The following is a 22,880-nucleotide window of genomic DNA, read 5'->3' as shown; positions in this document are numbered from 1 at the left end:
CAGTTAATTACAGTTATGAAGTTGTGATGAAAATATTTTTATAGTTGGGGTCACCACAGCATGAAGAACTGTATTAAAGGGTCACAGCGTTAGGAAGGCTGAGAACCACTGTTCTAGAGGAAATGCCTTGCTACTCCACGTGAGAGGTGGTTATGTCCGTGCTGGGATGTGGGTCGGTGCCATCGGAATTGATTTCCTTTTTCTTTTTTTAAAGAAAAGCTGAAAAGCAGCAAGTCAATAGTTCAGAGAGAACACCCCAGGAAGCGAGGTTATCCAAGAGTCAGCACTTTTACGCCTAAAAATGTTTAATATTTTCACAGAACTTAACTCTCCTGAAGCCACACAAATAACCCTGAGGAGAATGGAATATGTCCCCCAAACCTCAACTGTCGGCTGCAGTGTGTCTAGAAGCCATAGCGAGAGCCTCACGCTTCTCTCGTCCCAGCCGGTTCTCCTACTGGAAAAGATGCCGGGCCTAGAATGAATGTTTTTCCTTGACCACAAATTTGTCCCAAGCCTATTTCTCTCGTTAGTGTAATTGTGAAAGCTCACTGTATTTCTTCTTATGCAGCCTTTACTTACTATTCTATGGGGAGTGGACACATTCTATTCTTAATTCAAACTTTTTTTCTAGAAAAAAACCTGAATCTAGAAAAACCATTTGAATCAAATCAGGAACTCTATAAAATCATTAATTCATCAAAATAGCATTAATTCATGAAAGTTCATCTTTATGTTGATCTGTAGGAAATCTGCTCAGTAGGGTAGGCTAATGCCCAGGGATTATTGTATTAATTTAATAATGACAGGAAATGCATATCAGCTGCAAGAAGCAATCTTGAGATGAAGTCTCTTTGGGACCTTGACTCTCAGAGTTCACTCATCTTAGTCCATGCATAAAGATGAGCCAACTCCAGGAAAGTCACCTGTCAGCCTTAGCTTTTCCTAGATGGCTCCTGACAGACGACTCTGCCCCAAAGGGTGATGGGATCTAGAACTGTTCGAGGTCTTTGCTTCATGGTAGAAAGAGTCTATCTCCAAATGATGTGGCTCAGAGAAAGACAACAAAGATGGCTCCCTCTGTTGAATGTGGAGCCCTGACACTCTCTAATATAGACACTAATGCTACCCACTGTGTCTAGCTTACTTGAAAGATTATGTGATTCCATTTAATACCGGATTTTCCCTTTGTAATTTACATAATCATAGTCTCTTCTTTAATCTGGAGTTCACCTGCCAGATTTGAACATCTTTATTGGTAAAGGCATGGTCAACATTACACTGATATATTAATGTTCCTGAATTTGAATTTTGTGCAATTTCCCATAGTGAAATGTTCTTTTGAATTAAAAAAATAGTTTAAAAAGCATTCTTAGTTTGTGAGCCATATTTGGAGGGTGAGGTGGTTTACTGACTCCCACGGTATATTATCATAAAAGAAAAATTGTGATCAGCTAGATTTAATCAAAGTGCTGGCTGGAGGAAGGCAGTGAGAAGAGAAGTTAATTGCTGTTAGTTGAAATCACAGTGTTCTACCTGTAGGAATTATATTAGAACCTTGACTTAAGGGCTGGAGAGAAAGTTCAATGAATAAATGGCTTGCCATGCAAACATCTCACACACACACACACACACACACACACACACACACACACACACGACCTTAACTTGAAACACCTGGTATCAGACTATTAGGTGGCTATTTATAATTTTCTAGAGAATTAACCCCAGTCAACTCAGAAACACCATGTGCTCCTTCTCCTATCCCAGAATGGCTCCGATATTACATTAACTTGCTCCTATTCTCTGTAGTGAATGTAGGATCAATGTAAACAATGTATGTTTCCTTCTGCCAATTTGTATCATAAAAGTGTTTTTGGCCCTTCGGTCCCTGACATACTCCGGTTGGTATCTAGCCTGCTGCTGGTAGCTGTAAACTTTCCCACCTTGTCCTTTTCTCTGTAATGACTGAAGCGCTTTTATCCCAGACAGCACTTGCCCTCAGAAGATCTCCTCTAACAGTTATAACCCCACAAGGAACAGGAAGGGTCTTACTTGCCATTGTGTCCTCTGTACCAAAGAACAGTACATTATTTGCAATGGCTTGTTACTAACTGTACAATCAGTTATTAAATGGGCAAAGGGGAACTCAAGGAAAATCAAGATTATGAAAAAATGCAAGTTTCACAAAAACAATAAGACCCACGAATCACTACGGGCGTCTAGTGAACACACTGTTTTAAGGAGCCCAAGATAGCATGCTACTTCTCTCTTTGGCTCTTGGTGTCTTTGGGCATCTTTGATGTCCCCCTTTCTCCCTGAATTGTCCAGGGGTTCCCGCTGGCCTTCAGTCCTCATCTATGGAGATCATCTACCCTATAACTTCTGTCCTCAGACTCACTCACAGAAACCATCTGAGAACAACAAAGGGTGCAGCTCCTAAAATTATTTTTGAAATTGAACATTATGAGTGAAGGCTTCAGGTGCTAAAGTGATCCAAATGTGTAATGGTTGTAAGCCAGTCTGTTTTACAAAACAGACCGCACTTGATTTAAGTGCAGTCAATATAACAAACATTTCCATTTTAAAATAAAAGTTGATCAGCTCAAAGGATTCCAGAATGATTTACATATTGTTTCTCATAAGTAGTAATTTCATGTTAAACTAATTTAAAACTGTTGATGTGTAAAAATTTAAAAAAACGATACATCATTTTAATTGTGCGAAACAGAACAAAATCCAGCCAATTTAAACTGATAAATATGAAAACTTACACATTTGGGATATTTTGCTTTAGAAAAACACAGAATTTTTTTAAAACATCATTTAAAATTATATTTTATTCCAACAGAATCCTTTTATCTTTCACAAACCTAGAGGATAAACAGGGGATTTTAGTTAAAGTCAGTACCAAAAAAGAACAAAATAAGCTGGTTTCATCAATACCTAGTACAGCAATTTTAAATAACAGTACTCCTTGGAAAGTAAGTCTCTCTTCCAACAATGAACATGTCTCTCTCCACAAAGTCAATATGCTTGCTAATGTGTTGCCTAGTGACTGTTGCTAAGCTATTTAAAATTTTACTTTTCTTGAAAAGAAATATCACGTCGTATCATCTGTGGGCTCACCTTTTCTTACTTTAATTTCTGTATAAAAATCTACAAGACATATCTTTGTTTTAAATTATTATGCATAGAATTGAAATTGTTTTAAATGCGTACATTATGTTTCAAACTTTAAAGTCTTTCTAATGTGAAGTTTGGGGTTTCTGACAGCCAGTCAGCCACATCTGTTTTTGCATAGATGTCTGTACATGAACTATTTCTTCAACAATGGCTTGCATAATGATAAGCAAAGCCAACTATCCCTTAGGAGACAGTAAGGACATATTCCATTGTTTAAGAAATATGAAGCGCTAATCATTCCCAATTATCTCTTCCTGGTTCTACAAAATCAAGGATGGTCCTAAAATTGAACATTCTTTCCTCTACTATTCTTGTTGGGGATTCGAGAAAGATAGCCAGAAGTGGGCTTGAACAGTGAGAATAGGGACCAAACCTCACAGTGGGGGAGGGGTCCCTGACCTCTGCCCTTCCTCGTCCCTGTTTTTTGGTTATCCTTGATTCATTTCCCCCTCTCCCCATCCCCTTCTCCCTCCTTCTTCGTTCTCTCCCTCCCCTTTCTTTCATTCTCTCCTTCTCCTGAAGACCAGAGAGGGGCTCCTCTCCCTCAGGGAGGCTCCCTCCGAGGACTCCAGATATTAAATCTCATGGAGCTGGAGGGATGACTGAGTAGTAAAGGCTTCACAGTCAGCCGGACAGCCTGCTCTTCTCTCTCAAAGAGCCTTCACTGCCCATAAAAGTACGCAGCGCTTCTGATGTTTCCGTACAAAGGGTGACTGACCTCAGCTACTGGTCCATCTCTGCCATTACTGTTTTAAGTAGATGCTCTGCACACATACATACCAGAAAAATGGTATGTTTCTGTGCTATTCCTCTGAACATTTGTAGCCTTCACCAGCCCTAGAGAGAGGGGGAAGAGTTTCCATGGCTTCTTCACTCTAGAACTCAATATTTTCCACAGCTGACTTTATAAATCCACAGGGTGTTTTTGTTACCTTTCGGTTCCTTCAGACATCAAGGTAACATCTTGTGAGCTAGATGGGAGGGTAACCCCAAAAGGAGAGATGAGAGAAATGACCACTTTAATTATGGAAAATTAATGAAGCCACCCTCCAGTTGTTATACACCCACTAACATCTGAAAAACTGGATTATGTGTATGAATGACCACAGGAATGAGAGATTAGGAACCAATAAACATGCTTTCACATCAAGGATTATTTTGGCCAACTGAGTGTGTGGCACTCAGTAGTTGAGAAGCACTCCATAGTTGAGAAGTGAAACTAAAGCAGCAAGAAGGTCCCACAGTCCCCCAATGACCCAAAGATTTCCCACTGGGCTTCACTTCCCTAAGGTCCTATATCTGCTCAATAATGCCTCCCTGATAGCCAAGAGTTCCCATCCAGATCTCTGGGACCACTTAAAAGCCAAGGTGCAGCACCAATAAAACTTTCCCAACATAACATGCAGTGGAATCACAAAGAAGCCGTATACACAAACATATACATGAAACATGTATATGTATATGAATATGTGTATAAAACATGCATACACATGATACTGTCATTCACTATTATAGCAGCAGAAACCTATTGCCCAGTTAGCAGAACACAGGAAATGTGCGCACCAGAAGCAAGGAAAGTGAATCTGACTCCAGCTATGGTCTTCTAAAGCTTCACCTGCAGTTCAAGGATACAGCTAGTGAATTCTCAGTGTATCCTCACCCTCAGTGAGTGCATCCTCACCCACAGTGAGTGCATCCTCACCCTCAGCGAGTGCATCCTCACCCTCAGTGAGTGCATCCTCACCCACAGTGAGTGCACCCTCACCCTCAGAGAGTCAATCCTCACCCACAGCGAGTGCATCCTCACCCACAGCGAGTGCATCCTCACCCACAGTGAGTGCATCCTCACCCACAGTGAGTGCATCCTCACCCACAGCGAGTACATCCTCACCCTCAGCGAGTGCATCCTCACCCACAGTGAGTGCATCCTCACCCACAGTGAGTGCATCCTCACCCTCAGAGAGTCAATCCTCACCCACAGCGAGTGCATCCTCACCCACAGCGAGTGCATCCTCACCCACAGCGAGTGCATCCTCACCCACAGCGAGTGCATCCTCACCCACAGTGAGTGCATCCTCACCCACAGCGAGTGCATCCTCACCCACAGTGAGTGCATCCTCACCCACAGGGAGTGCATCCTCACCCACAGTGAGTGCATCCTCACCCTCAGAGAGTCAATCCTCACCCACAGTGAGTGCATCCTCACCCTCAGAGAGTCAATCCTCACCCACAGTGAGTGCATCCTCACCCACAGCGAGTGCATCCTCACCCACAGCGAGTGCATCCTCACCCACAGCAGAACACAGGAAATGTGCGCACCAGAAGCAAGGAAAGTGAATCTGACTCCAGCTATGGTCTTCTAAAGCTTCACCTGCTCTTATGATGAGGATTTAGCAACATAACATACAGGGCTGGATATGAAGATCCTTTCTGTCTGGCTTTAAGAATGTCTTCCTTATATGTGGCCTCAGGGCAGAGGGAAATGGAGGTAGTTCTCCATGACCAACCAGCAGTGTGCTAGCCCGTGGGCATCAGTCAACAGTAGATTCTTTCTCTCAGGGTCAGAGTACTGGCCAGTACAAGATCCAAGATGGCTAAGGATGGTTCAGAGCACATCAGGAGCAAACCAGACACGGGGCAGCTTTGGAACTTATCCTATTAAATAAATCATTAGGCATACATGACATCTACGATGCATGTACATTCTAAGCTGCTTTCTGTCCTAATGGAAGAGTGTGTGTTTTTGGCTTGTGCACAGAGAGAAGCAGTAGTGACAGGTTTAGTGAGAGCAGCTGAGCATGGTGAGCAGTGGGGCTATGGTTGGGTGAACAGGAGTCAAAGGGAATTCAGCTTTACTCACAAGGAGTCAGCCATCAGTCTGAGACAGCAAGGATCAAGCAAGGACAATGTTCAGACCGTCCTGCTAATCAAGAGTTACAGGGAATAAAATAAAATAAAATAAAATAAAATGATAAGCTGACAGAGATCCGCCAGTGTCATGCATACCTCCTGATGTCCACAATGGCTCACAAGAACGCAATCCAAAGGTGTGGAAAGTAAAACCACTGTCTCTGGCCCTGAGCCACCGGCACAGACGTTTATACAACAGTCATACTTGTAGTTACTCACAGCTGACAGATTGCTGGACAAGGCAGCTTCTGAGCTGAGCCTGAGAGAACAAACAGCTTGTTTTGGTTAATAATGGGCAGTTTGTGAAATCAGAGATTATTTGAGCTACTCACCCGATTATCTCCATCAGTCACTCAGCCAAAGTCATCGCACTGGTCACTGTCAGTGACCCCAGCACTCCACAGACTTCGACTGTCATGTCCCATCTTAAAAGTCTGTCCAGGAAAGAAAGACAAGTGGCTCTGCTCTGGATTGGTCAAATGAAAAAATGTCTACCCCAGCAAACTCGGTGGTACCGAAGCCACAAAGGGCTTCACTCGAGATTAGAATCACTGTAGAGTCTGAGGGCTTTGACACTGGGCTTTTCTTTTGTTCTGTTTTTGCTTTATTGTGTAGATGAGTGTCTGATCTACTACTCTCATTTAACCCCGAATATCCTGGTCTTGGAAGTTAGGTAGGGCAGGTCCTGGTTACTGCTTGGGAGAACCTAGACTCTTGCTGGCCACCAGTCAGAGGCCGGATACACATCAGTAGAATGCTAATATAGAGCACACAGGAAAGACCCTGGAGCTTCCTCAGTCTGATAAAGGGCACTGCAGAGCAAGCTACAGCCAACATTACACTTAATAACCAAACATTAAATTCTTTTCCCATAGGACAGAATCAGGGCAAGGATATCTGAGCTCACATTCACTCGTTATTTGTATCACACAGTGTGCAATAAGACAAAAAGAAAAAAAAAGGCGTCTAAGTTGAAAAATATTAACAGATGCTAGTTTGTAAAATCCTATAGACTCTTAGAACTCAGTAGAACTAAGATGCAAACTCAGCAAGATACACAACAATGTTACAAATTACATTTACACTTGCAGTGAATAATTACATAATGAAGTTTAAAGAGATACTAAGTTAAAAGCTATAAAGCACATAAAATACTTTTAAAAATATCTTCCTTGTATCTTACAAAAATACACAAGAAAAGTCTGAAAAGAAAAGCCTGAAAAGCTACTTAGTCCTAATGCAGCTAAGAAGAGAGAAAGCCATATTTCAGAATCAGCGGGTCTCCAACTTAGCATATGGACTCAGTGAAATCCCCTTTCAGATGTTAAGATGAGTGACTTTAAATTTTAAAAGGAATTGCAAAGAACCAGAAAAGCAAGGCAGTCCTGACAAAGGTTAAATTGGTAGAGTCCCATTGCCTAAGATCAAGATTAACTCTCCTGTAGTCCAAATACTATGGAGGGGACTAGAGGGATGGTGCACTAGCTAAGAGCGTGTACTGCTCTCACAGAGGACCTGAGTTCAATTCCCAGCACCACACTGAGCATCTCACAACCCTCTGCACCTCCAGATCCAAGGAGAAGATCTGGTGCCTCCAGCCTTCAAGGGCACCTGCACTCACACATGTAATTAAAAATAATCTTAAAAGGAAAAAGACATTGTGATGTGGTACAAATATGATATGGAACAAAACAAGCAGTTAAAGAGACCTAAGCCTTGGTGCTGCAGGATCAGAAACTGACTGGACAGGCAGAAGGGCAAATGAGGGCACTGGGAAACTTTCCTATGGTGACCGATGTTCAAGGACATTATGGTCAAATGTTTGTATTTGTCAAAACCTACTGAGCACAACAATTGTGATGGCTGTTTGCAAAAACAGAAGATAGCAAGTGTTGGTGAAAATGGGAAATGCTGGTAGGAATGTAAAATAATGCTGTTGCTATGGAAATCAGCAGGACCTTCATTAAAAAAAATACAGAATTGCCATCCAGTTTGGTAATTCACTTACTAAATTACTATTTACCAATTATAGCTACACAACGATGTAAATATACTGTACTTAAACATGATTAAAATGTTCAATTAAAAAATCCACTCAATGTATGATATCATTTAATTCCGCCAATTCTGTTTGGTTTTTGTTGGGATGACCTGTCAATCAGTGGAAGTCGGGTATTGCAGTCACCCACTACTGTTGTGCTAGGCTTGTGAGTTTATCTTTAGGAGTTCTTCATAATGAAATTGGATGTACCTGTGCTGGGAGCATATATTTAGAATATTTATGTGCCCTGAACCAGTATGAAGTGGCCATCTTCATCTTTTCTCACTAATCCTTCTGTGAAGTCTAGTTTGTCTCATACCGGAATCTGTGTGCTCCTACATCCATTGGCTTAGAATACCTTTTCCATCCTTTCACTACAAGATAGTATGTGGGGCCGTGGGTGCTGGGGAATAAAGGGGAGTGGGAGAAAACCCGCATCCTGCCAGAGTTCCAGTGCTCTGGGCAGGTGGATGCAGAAACTGCCGCACGCTTGGGGGCCGAAGGCAGGAGAGGGCAGGGGGATAGGGGGCACTGGATGGTTCCCACGCAGGTGAGAGTCCTTGGTCTGGCCTTCTGGCAGGAGGTTAGACGTGACTCATTAGGAGAAAGCCTATCCCATCGTTCTGGCCTTGATGAGCAGAGATAGTCTATGGTTTTAGAGCTTTATTGTAGAAAGGCAGGAGAGAGAGGCTGGTCATGGCCACATTGGGGTTGGGGGGAAAAAAGAGAGAAGGAGGGCTGGAGAGTAAGAAAGGTGAGGGCTTAAAGAGTGAGGAGGGGCAAAGCAGCCCCTCTTATAGTGAGTGGGCTGGGCTATCTTGCTGTTACCAGGTAACAAACTGTGGGGAAGAGCATACCTGGCTATAGTATAGTATATAGTATAGTATATGGGGGTGGAGTCTAGCCAGAATGCCATAAGCTTAGGACATTGTCTACTTGACTGGTAGTCACAGAATTATGGAGTTTGGGGCTCTGTGCTGGGGCACCTTACTCTGGGAATGTGGCTCAATTTTCCATCCCTTGTAGAGTTCTCTACTGGGTCGCTGGAGCAAGCCCCAATCAAAATAAGCTGCCTGTCACAGTCCCACAATAGTATCTGTCTTTTATGATGGGGTTCATTTCCTAAGAGGCCATAAATAAATATCCCTACCTTTTGATCCAATGTTAGTCTGTGTCTTTTGATTAGAGAATTGAGACCATTAATATTTAAGAGCTATTAATGAAAGTTGTGAAATGATTCCTTCCATGTTGTTGGTTTTCTAGTGTTTGGGTCTTTTCTTTCTCTCTCTCTCTCTCTCTCTCTCTCTCTCTCTCTCTCTCTCTCCCTCTCTCTCTCTCTCTCTCTCTCTCTCCCTCTCTCTCTCTCTCTCTCTCTCTCTCTCTCCTCTTCCCTTGTGTTATTCTGTCATGATTTATCCTTTCATGTAACCTGCCTCATGGATGGGTTTTTTTTTTTTTTTCTAGTAAGGAATCCTTCAACTAACTTCCATATAAGTGGTTAGTGGTCATAAATTTCCATAGCCTAATTTAATCAAAATATAATTACGTCATTCTCCTCTCCTTCTCCCTATAATTCCTTCTATGCAACCCCCCCCCACGCCTCAGATTCAAAGGTTTCTTTTTCTTTATATATGTGAATGAATATATACATACAATCTGCTAAGTCTGTTTAGTGCTGCTTGTATGTATATAATTTCAAGTTCGACCACTTGCTATTTATAACCACTTAGAGGGATCATCTTTGGGGAAGATGAGATTCTCTCTCTCTCTCTCTCTCTCTCTCTCTCTGTCTCTCTCTCTCTGTGTCTCTCATTAATTGTTAATTTCCTGTAGCTTTCTTCTAGGGGTAAGGCCCTTTGAGATTTCCCCCATCTAAGCATGCCATAGGTATTGTTTAGGCAGCCATTTTGCTGAAATTTCATGGTGGCAGTTTTCCTGTCATATTTAGATGATATCATCTTGCTAGATGCCATTGCTTTAATTTGAAGCAGTTTTCATGTTTCTCATGCTATTGTGTTGGGATTTTTTTTGCATCTTGTGTTACTTCTTTGCTTAGCTTAATTTTGATAAGCTATCATTTTTTTTTCTGTTCAAGTAGTTTTAATATTCAGGTTAGAATTGAGTGTAGTAGTGTTGAGTGTGTAGTTCAGAAAATAATTTCTCACATCAAGGGTTCTGGCTCTCTGGTCTAAGCTCTGTATCATTCCCTCCTCAGTAGGTTATTAAGTACGAAAGAGAGCACAGCTGGATGCCATGACCACTATGCAGTTGGCATTCTAGCCAATCAATAGCTCCTTGGGACTTCAAAAGCAAGGAGTAGACTTGGATTTCAATGGAGTAGATCAGCACAGGGAGTGGGGAGTGGGATGGGTAAAGATAAAGATAAGTAGTAGATTGGGTTTGTTTGTTTTTTAATTAGGTATTTTATTTGTTTACATTTCTAATGTTATCCCTTTTCCCGGTTTCCCCTCTGCAAAACCCCTATCCCACCCCACCCCCCTTTCCCTGCTTCGGTGAGGGTGCTCTTCCCCTCACCCACCCACCACTGCCTCACTGCCCTAGCATTCCTCTACACTGGGGCAGATTGGTTTTGAAGGTGGAGTGAGTGAGTAAAGAGGCCATGAAGCCAAAGTTTTGAGATTATGGAGGTCTACAGATTTTAGAGACTGTTAGGATGTGGAACGTTATAATTAAGAGGTAAAAGAAGGAAGAGATGGGGATAAGAGAAGTAGAAAAGTATAGAGGGGAGAGAGGGAGCACAGGTGATGTGCCCCAAGTGAACAGCAAGGAAGGCCTGCTGGTAAAGTGGGTGGGGAGACAAAAGTCCAAGTGAACAACATACAAAGTAGCAAAACCATCACAAGCGTGTGTGTGTGTGTGGAGGGGGGGGGAGGTGAGAGGAAGTGACCATAAAATAAACAGATTAACTGTTGGCAGAACTGTGCTGAACTGAAAGGCAGAGTTCTCAGATCCCTGAGGCTCTACAAGGTTCCACGTGGTAGCATGTAGCAGCGGGGGAATGGGAGCCCCACATGTTCTCTGCTCCTGAGGCTTTCTCTGATCCCATAGCATTCTGTGGTCCCAAATATTCAATTTTAAGTAAGCAAACCAAAGCTAACGCCAAATCATTAAGGCTCCCTGAATAATTCCAATGTAGTTATCATCACTGACTTACAATACATGGGGTACAACATGATGATCTGATGCTAGCATACAGCATAGAATGCTCGCACCATGGGGACTGACATTTCATCTCCTTCCTTTATCTTTTGTGTATTGGGAACCTTTGGACTCCCTCTTTCGGTTCTTTATGAAACATCTAAGCTGTGAACTAAAGTCGCCTGTGAGCCACCTTACTGCTCCTGTTACCTCCCCTGCCTACCCCCCTGCACCATGCTATACTTCTTTATTTACAGGTAGTGGCTATTCCTGGTTGTCAACTTGACTATATCTGGAATGAACTACAATCCAGAATTGGAAGGCTCACCAGTGACCCTAATCTGAAGGCTGGGAGATAGAAGTTTCTGACCTGGATCTTGGTATGGAGATCTTGAGGCATAGTGGCTGTGGATTCCAGAAGATTAAGATAGGGAGATCTCTGAGTTCAAGGTCATCTTGAACTGCTAGATCCTTGGACTTCCATCCACAGCTGCTACCTACCATTGTTGGGAATTGGACTGCAGACTGTAAGTCATCAATAAATTCCTTTATTATATAGACTACCCATAAGTTCTGTGACTCTAGAGAACCCTGACTAGTACATTACAATTGTTTTATTTTTGCTTATGAAGTACTTGGGTGTGTTTGTGTGTATATAAGCACATGTGTGTGCATGTACCCATGAGAGCCAGATGAGGACATAAGGTTCCCCAGAGCTGGTGTTAAGAAGTAACTGTGAACCACTTGACAAGGACATTAGGAACCAACCGCTAGTCCTCTGGAGGAACACAAGCGCTTTAAGCTGCATGTAGAACCACCTCTCTAGCTGCTGTGCTCCCTGACTTCTACTAAGCACAGTTACATGCCTCTACGGAATCACCTTTTCTGTTTCTAGATACCAGCAAGAATGTGCAACAGCTATCTGTGTAGGTGTGGCTAATTTTCCCTGGCTTAATAGCCTCCATTCATTCCCTGTGGCTCTCTACCCACTCGATAGAGTTGCTGATGCTGACCCTTGTGGCATATCATAATCTTAGGGTGTTGAGGACTCACCATATTCTGCTTTATGAATTTATTCCCAGGCTTATGAGTTTCCTTCTCCCTACACATTCACCCTGCCCCAGACACCTATCGGTTTCTGCCTTTTCTCTACAGCCATTCTGGCTGGGTGATGTGAATGGCTGGGATGGTATGGTACCTTCACTTCTCAGGTTATTACTCTTGCTGATCGTTTTTCTCATAGACTTGTTGGTCACTTGTGCATCTTTGTTTGACAAAGCCAATCTAGAGCATTATCCTGTTATCTCAAGGATTATTATTTTGCTGTTGAGTATTGATAGATGCTTATATATTCTGGATATAGACCCCTTGTTGGATGAACAGTCTGCAAATGTTTTTCCCATTATTCTGATTTGTTGCTCTTTATTGAAACAATCCCTTTGTCTGCTCTTATTGTCGTGACTTTGGATATTATATATATATATATATAAAGGCTGTCTACAGTGATGCCTTTCCTTCTAGTAATTTAATGGTTTCAGGTCTCACATCCAGGTTTTTTGTTTGTTTGTTTTTCATTAAGAATCTACTTTTGTATATAATGGGAGCTAGGGATCCTTCTCTTTCTGCCATGAATATCCAGTCTTGCTAAGGCATGGTCCAATTGGATCTGATTATCATTTGTTCCACAAGAGAAGGATGTTTCACTTGAACTAGTCTGAAGTTGTTATTTGACCTCCACATTGCATTAGGAGTTAGAGTCCTCTGTGTCTGTCACTGCAAGCTCTGACTGACATGGCAAGCTCGGAGGATGGAGAAACAAAGTCATGAGTTAAGAAATGTGAAGGTATCTAGAGGCTGGTAGGTAAGGAAATGGACTCTCACCTAAAGCTTCAGAGAAAACACAGACATGCCATGCTGAATACACACCACATGTGGCCTGTTTCTTTCCTTTTTTTTTTTGAGACAGTGTGCCTCACTATGTACCTCTGGCTAGCCTTGAACTCAGAGATCCATTTACCCCTGCCTCCTGAGTGTGGGGGAAAGATGGTTACCTCCATGCCCAGACTGAGACCCATCCTTTTGGTTAAGGTGAGTGAGTCTCTCTTACGTAGTCCAGGTGTATGCAGAGGCCTCATGCTAAGGTTACAGTATAAGCCACTTCTTCTGGCTTCATTTCTTCTGACTTCCAGAACTGTAATATGACTATCTGTGCTCCTTTAAGTCACTAACTCTGTGACAATCTGTCACACACTAACCACAAACTTGCAAAACCTATCACCATCTATACATGCACATAGCTCACCATCTATGCATGCACAGAGCACACACATATATGTGCAAGCTGCACACCCAAGGTTGTAAGATGCCACTGTTATTTATCCATAATGTCAACAGAATTTCTAAGTTGCTTTCTCAGAATATATCATGGACATTTCATAAAACTGAAAGCGGATATTCTGCGACCGTGAATGGTCACACATTGTGCCACTGGTTCTATAATGTGGCCATTTCAGTTATTTAAAATGACAAATGCTGTTTCATTCTTGTGCATAAACATTCAAACCATGAGGTTAGGATCTAGTAGGGCCTGTTAGGGTGTAAACTATAAGTTTTAAACGATGGCAGATAAGGCATGCCCATTTCTGGCACGATGTTTTTACTTAAAATTTTGCCAATTTTTAAAAAAAGTGCCCTTGGTTTTACTTGCATTTTTAAATTATAAATGAGTTTGAGCATCTTTTCATATGAATATTAGCTTTTGTGTCTTTTCTCTTAATTATTAATATCCCCAACCACTTTGTATTATCTTTTTATTAATATTTTACATTATCTATATTAATGTTGTACTTCAGTTATCACTTAATACAGATATATTTTCCCAACTTTGTGTGTACCTGTTGGGTGACTTTGTTGTAGTGTCAGGCGACTGTTGCCATCTGATAGCTGACACTCAGCGCATGGTCTGCTGTCCTTCCTTCTGTCCTGGGATGATTACATGCTGACGCTATGAGCATTCATGTGTCCACATAGCTCCAGGCCTTTAGTAAAGGAAGTGCTTACCGTTCTTCGTGCCTCTGGCTTCTGAGAACGCACTTCCACCCACTCCCTACCCTGAGCAGCTTCTTCTTTCTTTTGCTGTTAAGGAAACATTAGATCTAACTGTTCTAATGAAGCTGCCTTTTGTGATTGGGTTACCTCACTCAGGATGATGTCCTCCAGATCCATCCATTTGCCTAGGAATTTCATAAATTCATTGTTTTTAATAGCTGTGCAGTACTCCATTGTGTAAATGTACCTCATTTTCTGTATCCATTCCTCTATTTAGGGACATCTGGGTTCTTTCCAGCTTCTGGCTATTATAAATAAGGCTGCTATGAACATAGTGGAGCATGTGTCCTTCTTACCGGTTGGAGCATCTTCTGGATATATGCCCAGGAGAGGTATTGCTGGGTCTTCAGGTAGTACTATGTCCAATTTTCTGTGGAACTGCCAAACTGATTTCCAGAGTGGTTGTACCAGCTTGCAATCCCACCAACAATGGAGGAGTGTTCCTCTTCCACATCCTCGCCAGCATCTGCCGTCACCTGAATTTTTGATCTTAGCTATTCTGACTGGTGTGAGGTGGAATCTCCGGGTTGCTTTGATTTGCATTTCCCTGATGACTAAGGATGTTGAACATTTTTTTAGGTGCTTCTCAGCCATTTTGTATTCTCCAGTTGAGAATTCTTTGTTTAGTTCTGTACCCCATTTTTAATAGGGTAATTTGTTTCTCTTAATAACATTAAAGTAATTCATACTAAAATGTGATTCTGGCTCTCAAGAAGAGCAGCAGAAAAGTCTTTATCCACTCGTCCTTGGGAGCAACTCACCCTTCATGAAGTAAAGGTGTGGCAGGTGCCAGCTAGCCTCATACTCACTGTGTTCTACTGCCTTGATGAGAAATACTCTTTGCTGGACAAGAGGCGGTGACTTCTGGTGGCATCTGTCGTTTGAGCCTTTGCCACAATGTGAAGCATCGAGAGAACTGTCTTCCCACTTGATCCAGCAACGGAGTCCATTGGATTATGTGTGCATCCCCATGCCCTCTGGCATACTGTTAAGTGGGCTGAACGCACTTTTCAGTCTCAGATGCTCCACAGGACCTGGCTAGAAGGTGGCAGAGCTTCTACAAGGAATTGAGAGCTAAGAGCTAGCTACACGTGGAAAACAGTCCTTTCAAGGCAGAAATCCTGTTTTCCTGGATATGTCCTAATGGATTCTTTTTTTTGTTTTTGTTTTTGTTGTTGTTGTTTTTCGAGACAGGGTTTCTCTGTATACCCCTGGCTGTCCTGGAACTTACTTTGTAGACCAGGCTGGCCTCGAACTCAGAAATCTGCCTGCCTTTGCCTCCCAACATGTTGGGATTGGGATTAAAGGCATGTGCCACCACCTCCCGGCTATGAATTCTTACCTATCAACCTTCACTTTTGCCATGCACTCTGGTCGAGTCAGCTTGACAGGCCGAGAGGCCTGGAAGCCACTCACGAGGCAGAGTTTCACAGAAACTCACCTCCTGGAGTCTGGCGTTCTCTCTAACCCATACATTCATATTCCATTCCCGAGTTAGTCTGGTGTATGGATCCACGTGCTCTCTTTTAGTATTACCTTATTATAAGTGCCTTTTAAGATTGAATTCTGACATAGCTAGGCCTTCACCAGTGTTCCAACATCCTAGAAAGTCCTTGAGCAGACCATGGGCTTGGAATTCAGTAAGAATGTTGCCTATTCAGTGACATTCAGAATTGCCTCTGGTATTACACTATCACTTTGAATAAAAGCTAAGTCACTGCCCTACACAGGAATTTACCATCATCTAGGAAGAAGGAAGTTTGAGACCTAAGGAGGAATCAGAGTAGATACTTAGAACTATAGATAACTGAGTTACACCCATACACACGTATTTACAATGGCCTAGGGGGAAGGTGGACTATACAATAGACTAAAATAGGAACTATGGCAAGGGCACGAAGCCCTTGACCCTGGCTTCTAAGATTAAGTGAACTTTAGGTGGAGCTCTTTTTGATCCCAGTTGTTATCAATGAATTCTATCCCAGGTGGTTCCTGTTAGACCTTCTGTGTTTGTAGTCCTCTGTTTTGAATCCAGTAACCTCTTTGTACCTTGTGGGTGTGTCACCAAACTTCCCTATTTTCTTCTGTATAAAAAGTTTGATGCTCCATTTGACACATTACATTCAGATTCTACACAACCTCTCCTGTGCGCATCTGTTTGTCATTCCATCCAACGCTTTGCCCACCTGCGACTAGAGACCTGTTCCACGCAGACAAAGGGGCCCAGAGGGTCTGCGGCACACTTTGCCTTGAAGGTCACTTCCTAATTCCCTTTGCCTGCAAGCACTCTCTCACCTGAAGTTATAACAAAGCAGTTTGCTCAATTGTTCAACAACTACCAATCACTTACTGCTGGCTCCCCCCCTTCCCCTGTGGAGAGATACTTGCTCATTCACTTGTTCACAATAGCCAAAACAGGGAGAGGGTCCAGACGCCCATCATCAGAGGGATGGATAAAGACGAGGCAGTATTCATGCACAATGGAGTTTTATTCAGTCTTAATGAGGTACAGGCTGAAGAGTTAGAGTTACCCTCAGCTACATGTAACTTTGGAACACCCTGGGTTATGTGAGCCCACCCCCCCTTAAAAAAAAAGTAAAATAAAATTGTTATGGGCTTGAAAATGGATGGAACCAGAGATCATGTAAAGTGAGAAACAGGAGTCAGAAAGGCAAATCTCATGAGGAATCTGGATTTTTTTTTTAAATGTCTAAAGCGTATATGCAATGTGTGTCTACACATGTGCGGGTGTGTGTATGACGGGAAGCACATCTTGAGGAGGACACTGAGAGGCTATGCACAATGATTTACACACGTGAAAATGTCACAGAAAGTTCCTTGTATGCTAACTGAAGTATCGGGCTGTTGTTCTTGTTAGTCTTTTTGGCACTTAATTTTTCATTACTTGAGAATTTTATGCAATGTGCTGCTCAAATCCACCTCTCCCACAACTCGTCCCACAACAAATCTGTCCTGCTAACACGCCTATGTGTCCTCCTTTTCTTCATAAATCACCCATCAGGCCGAGTGTGTGTTGCCTAGCGTTCTTGAATGTGTGGACTCCACTGGAACTACCAGGGGGAACACATAGTCACCTGGATAGAAGTGGGTCTTTCTCTCTGCCTCTTCTTTCCACGACTGCATTTGGTCTGGTTTGTGCTTGCATGTGTGTGGTCTCACGGCCACGTGAAGCTGCCCTTTTGAGTCCTGTGGACTCTTTCCCCTTCTACAAATTCTTCTCTCTTCCTGGGAGACTTAGACAGAGAGAAGGCAGAGTGTGTGTGGCTTTCTACCTCAAAGGCAACCTGAGAGATAGTTTTTTTTGTTTTGTTTTGTTTTTGTTTTCTGTTTTCTCTCCCACTTTCTCCCTCTTTTGCCTGTATATTCCCCACCTCAACTCTTTCAGATCCTGGGTTTATCAGAATGAGTTCCCATGGTGCTGGCTTTTTCTTAACTTTTTTTTTTTTTCCTGTAAGTTTAGTTTCTCAATTCACTTTGCAAAACAACATGTTTCCCCGTGTACCTAAGGTATGAGGCATTTCGATTGTTTCCTTAGGAAGTGACACACCACAAGTTCTTAATTACTACTTTCCTGCTTTTCCAGAATGGTCCTACTGAGATGCAGGAGAAGGTCTAAATTGTCGGGCCTAGTCAGATGTCTTCCAGTCCCATGCGATGTGCCCAGCCCCTGCCTGCTCTGTGCTGTTGTCTCTTTCTTTCTCACAGAAGGCCCTGAGGGGAATGGTTTTAGGAAGGCTATAGCTGCTCCCATGTGACAAACACCAGGTCTGATGCAGTCCCGAATTAAAATCTCCTACCTGCAGATCTGGTTTCCTGGTATTTGTTAAAGTGACAGAATACTGGTGAAGATGCTCCTTCATCTTGCAAATGGCCACAGAAGCACAGTGCACTGTAAGGGAATGGTTTGTTGAGTTCAAGGAAGGCTCTGGATTTTACTCAGAACGGAATGGGGGAGACTAGTTAAGCAACACTACAGGGGTTCGTTATCAAGCCCATTTTAATCTATTGGAATCCTTAAGCCAATTGATGTCATTCTTAGCAAGCACCAGAAAACAAATCCTGTCCTTTATTTATAGTCAAAGATTAGCATAGTCTGTGTGGTGTCTGAGTACCACACACTAGGGCAGAATTCAACCTCCTCTGCAGTCAGATTCATATCTACTGCATCCTGTCTTCTCGGCAGGTCTCACCTCTCTGCTCTTGTCCACAAAGGCATAGGCTTCTCATTTCCCTAGCAATCTTTCTCTTACTAGCAAAATTCTCAGTGGCTATGGAGGCTGAGTGTAGCCTGTAGCTCTGGAGTGAGAAATACCTCTTACCTCCTCATGCACAAGAGCTCAAACGTCATGCTTCATCCTTACAGGCAAGGGATACCTGGACCAGCCCCTTGTGATAGTACATTTTAAAATGTACTTTAAAATGTGTTCGTTTATTTATGCATATGAGTGTTTTGTCTGCATGAGTGAATGCACACCGGGCACGGCTCCCACCTGCCAAGGTGGCAAGGGGTGAGGAGAGCGGGGAGGGCATCTCTCCCTTGTACACATCACCACAAGACCGACAAATGGTGGAGCTGGCTCTCTCTCATGCCCTTGAGGACGGCTCACCTGGGTCACCCTGTCACTCGGGTCAGCTCTGCTGTGCTGTCCAGCAACAAATGTCTTATTCCATTGTCCTATAAGTGGCTGTCTCCGTCTCAGGTTGGTGTTGTTTACAAGGTCTACCCTGTAAATATCAACTCTTTATTTTAAAAGGAAGCTGCAAAGACCTCACTGTTTTATGTACACTGTTGCAGGGAGTCTACATAACCTAGCAAAACAGAGATTGCCTGATTTGTTTGTCACCATTAGAAAATGAACTCAGAAGAGTTACAAGCCAAGGCCAGAGAGCACAGGTGGAGTCAGAACAAGGCTGAGGTTGCCTCAGTGGCTACTACCACAAGATCAATTTGAATTAGATACGAATGCAAACAGAATGCATTGACTCTGAACTCCAAAGCCCAAACTGATTCTGTAATATATCTTATTTGATTTTAAGCTTCTTATGGGTTGTGCCACTTAGAAACTCATACGGCACGTACCAGAAAAACTTCAACAAATTAAGTGCTATTGGGGTACATTTAATAGTTCCATGAATCTGTGTAAGAAGAATTTCATTGAAGATTATTATAGATATACAGTAAGTCACCAGATAGATTTCTGGTCAAGAGAATTTACATGACAGAAAATCTTTCTGAGGTGCAAAGACCTTACATAACCTTGCCTAGATCTTCTAAATAAAAGCAGTCAACATCTTAACCAATGGGTTGGCTTCTCATGGGTCCTGGTTCTTCTTGGCTTGGTATCCCTTTCTGATGGAACATAGGCTTCAAGCCAGGTAAACCGTTCCCTCCCCACTGGCTTGGCCAGGGTTTTATCATAGTAGCAGAAAACAAGTAAAAATAGCAAATGCCTCTAGTGACTGATAGCTGCCAGCTTTGTCCTGTCTCCCGAGGTTCCCACAACCTCCAGAGCACCACCACTCACCAGGGAGCTCCAACGGGTCAACAGGGGACACTTCCTCCCCGACCCAATGATGGGTATCCACTGTTCTGGTCACCTCAACAGGGACATGCCACAGCCATGACAGACCTTGCATAGACTGACTGTATTTGATGAGTCAAAAATTCATGAATAAATGTTTGAGAACTAATAACAAACACCAAATAAGAGAATGTTGTCAGCTAAAAGTGAGGAAATTTATTAATTAAGCTCCTTTGAGGTTAGCAAAGGTGGAAAAAGTATAATGTATTAATTTTAAAAATAGCCAGGTATGGTGGCGCACGTCTTTAATCCCAGGAATTGGGAGGCAGAGGCAGGCAGATTTCTGAGTTCGAGGACAGCCTGGTCTACACAATGAGTTCCAGGACAGCCAAGGCTACACAGAGAAACCCTGTCTTGAAAAAAATAAAAAAAAAGTTTTAGATATATTCAAATTGTATAATGTTGAGAAAATATAAATTACACAGAGATACAAAATTTATATTTGGAAAAAGCTGTGGAAAGGAAAGAAGAAAAGGTTGTTTTGTTTTGTTAGAGACAGGGCTTTCAATATGTCGCCCTGCTCCTCTTGCCCCCAGCTGCAGAAGGCCAGGATTACAAGCAGAAACCATCATTCCTCCTGAGCCAGTCTTGCCCAAACTTGAGCCCCCAAACCAATCCCACCAATTTTGTTGAACCATTCTGCTTAATGTGGTACTAGAGAATTCCAGCAGGTGGCGCTCATATATTTATCTAAATATGGTGCTAACTTGAAAACACAATTGTTAAAACTGTATTGCAGATCAGAAAGATTGAACCAACCCACAGAAGCAAATACATTTTGAAATTTCCTATTACCACAGAGAAACAATGCTTTTAAGGGACTCGCGTGCACATTCACAGCTCGCAAGCAGCATGCAAGGTTCACTTTCCAGTCTAGCATCTGGTGGAAGCAGGCGTTCATAACCATTATGTGTCAATCAACAGCTTGATAATGGAGAGCTCTAAGTGACCACTGAGAGGCTTACAAACTTCTTCCATGATGGGATGCGGGATCATTATTTTCTCATAGTTCATTTTATAGACTGTTCTACACAGAGAAGTTCTGGAATTATCAAGGATTATCATTACCTGCTTTCCAGTGAAGTAATCGGGTTCAGGATTAATGAGAACTAGGAAGATGGAGTAATTCAACCACGAAAGTCATTAATGAATGAACTCGAGTTAACTAGAGAATCAATTTATTTTAATATATATCGATGAAATAAAGAACTAATTCAAATCATATTCAACACATATTGTGCCAGGCAGACATGGCTGTGTCCTGAGAGGAAAATGGAGTGCAAGGCAGTGGCCCTCATAAAACTCAGGGTTGAATGATAATAACAGAAAAGAAAAGTGAGAAAGCCATTGGGATTGGACACAAGGATGGGAGTTTAGTGAAGGTGTTATGTTATGTTATAGCTTCTGAGAGGCTACGTGCAGTATCTGCAATTCACGGATGGATCCATCACTTTGGGTCTGAGGTACGGCTAAACATTAGGGCAGAAGGAGGGAGACAAGAGACAGGATCAAAGTTTAAACTTCATAATCATCTCCCACGGATCTACTTTCTCTAGAAAGGCTTCACCACCTACGGTCCACCATCTTCCAAGCCCAGAGCACAGGCATCTATAGCAGGAGTTTCAGCCATAACAACTATACAGAAATGTAAGACTGTCTGAAGGAAGCCATCCCTGTGGGGTGATATATCATCTGACACTTGACTGACAGAAGTTGGTGCCGAACAGGGATGGGTGATGGGAAGCACTCCAAGCACAGAACAGCTCATGAGGTGTCCCCAAGGCCAGAACAGGTTGGTTCAATTTGGAGAACACAGAGCCAGCCCATGAAGCTGAAGAAGAGGATGCAAAGAGGAGTAGGGCAGGCCTGGAGCTAGGATGGGCGAGGCTTGCAAGACAGACAGAGAGCAGAATGTAAGTGGGGAAGCTGGACTAAGCAGGGACGCTTCAGTGAGGTCAGCTGATTCTTCTGCATGCATCCCTTCTGGAAGGTGTGTGAGTCTGCACTCCTGCCTTAGCAGACTGGCAAGGGTGAGGACCTCCCGCACGGACGTTACCATCCCTTGGGACATATCAGTGACCACACGGCAATGCTAACACACACATCTGTACAAAGGCTAACAAAGAAGGATGGGTAGGTATTGTTTCCAAGAGATTCTCAGGTCAAATTCTCGTAAGCATTCCAGCCTGCTCTGTACTGAGGACCCTTTCTTATCTGGGACAAGAAGAAGACAGTCTCAGTTATGTGAAACTCCTATTTGCTGATCGTGACTAATTCCATGATTTCTAGAATCAAAGGCTTATCTAAATAATTTTCAAATCTCTCTGACAATGGCTGTTGTGTAGATTTTTAATTCCAAGCAAAAATTCAAAACCAATACTCTTTGAGGTGTTATCACTGGAGTCTGAGCAACTGAAGTGTAAATAAAGAGCCTACTATAGCTCTTGGTGACCTCACACTAATAAGACCGTTAACTCAGGCCTCAACCCTTTCTGCAAAGCCTGTGAAGACGCTTGCCATGCACCTGGGCACTCTAAAGCCTGCTGATGCCTCTGGTTAAAGATGCTCCTGGGAATATAATCTCCATGCTCTGCAAACTTTGACTGGTGCTGGATTTAGAACTTCTACAGCACTGGCCCTGTGCCCCACCCCCTTAGCTCACACTGTAGGGGCTTCTTATCCAACACCCACAGAAACTGTTCCAACAATGGCAGTACAATGGTGGCTTTAGCAACCACAAAGCTGGATCCAGAAGTACTCATTAGTGTTGTATTTGCATCTATTAGATGGAGATTAAGAGGGTTTTATTTGAACAAGACTTTATTTACCAACTAATTAGGATGGCAATTTATTACAAGTATGAAAATAATGAA

Source organism: Mus musculus, chromosome 19 (assembly GCF_000001635.26).
Source record: "Mus musculus strain C57BL/6J chromosome 19, GRCm38.p6 C57BL/6J".
NCBI lineage: Eukaryota > Metazoa > Chordata > Mammalia > Rodentia > Muridae > Mus > Mus musculus.
Note: the sequence above shows the minus strand (reverse complement) of the source record.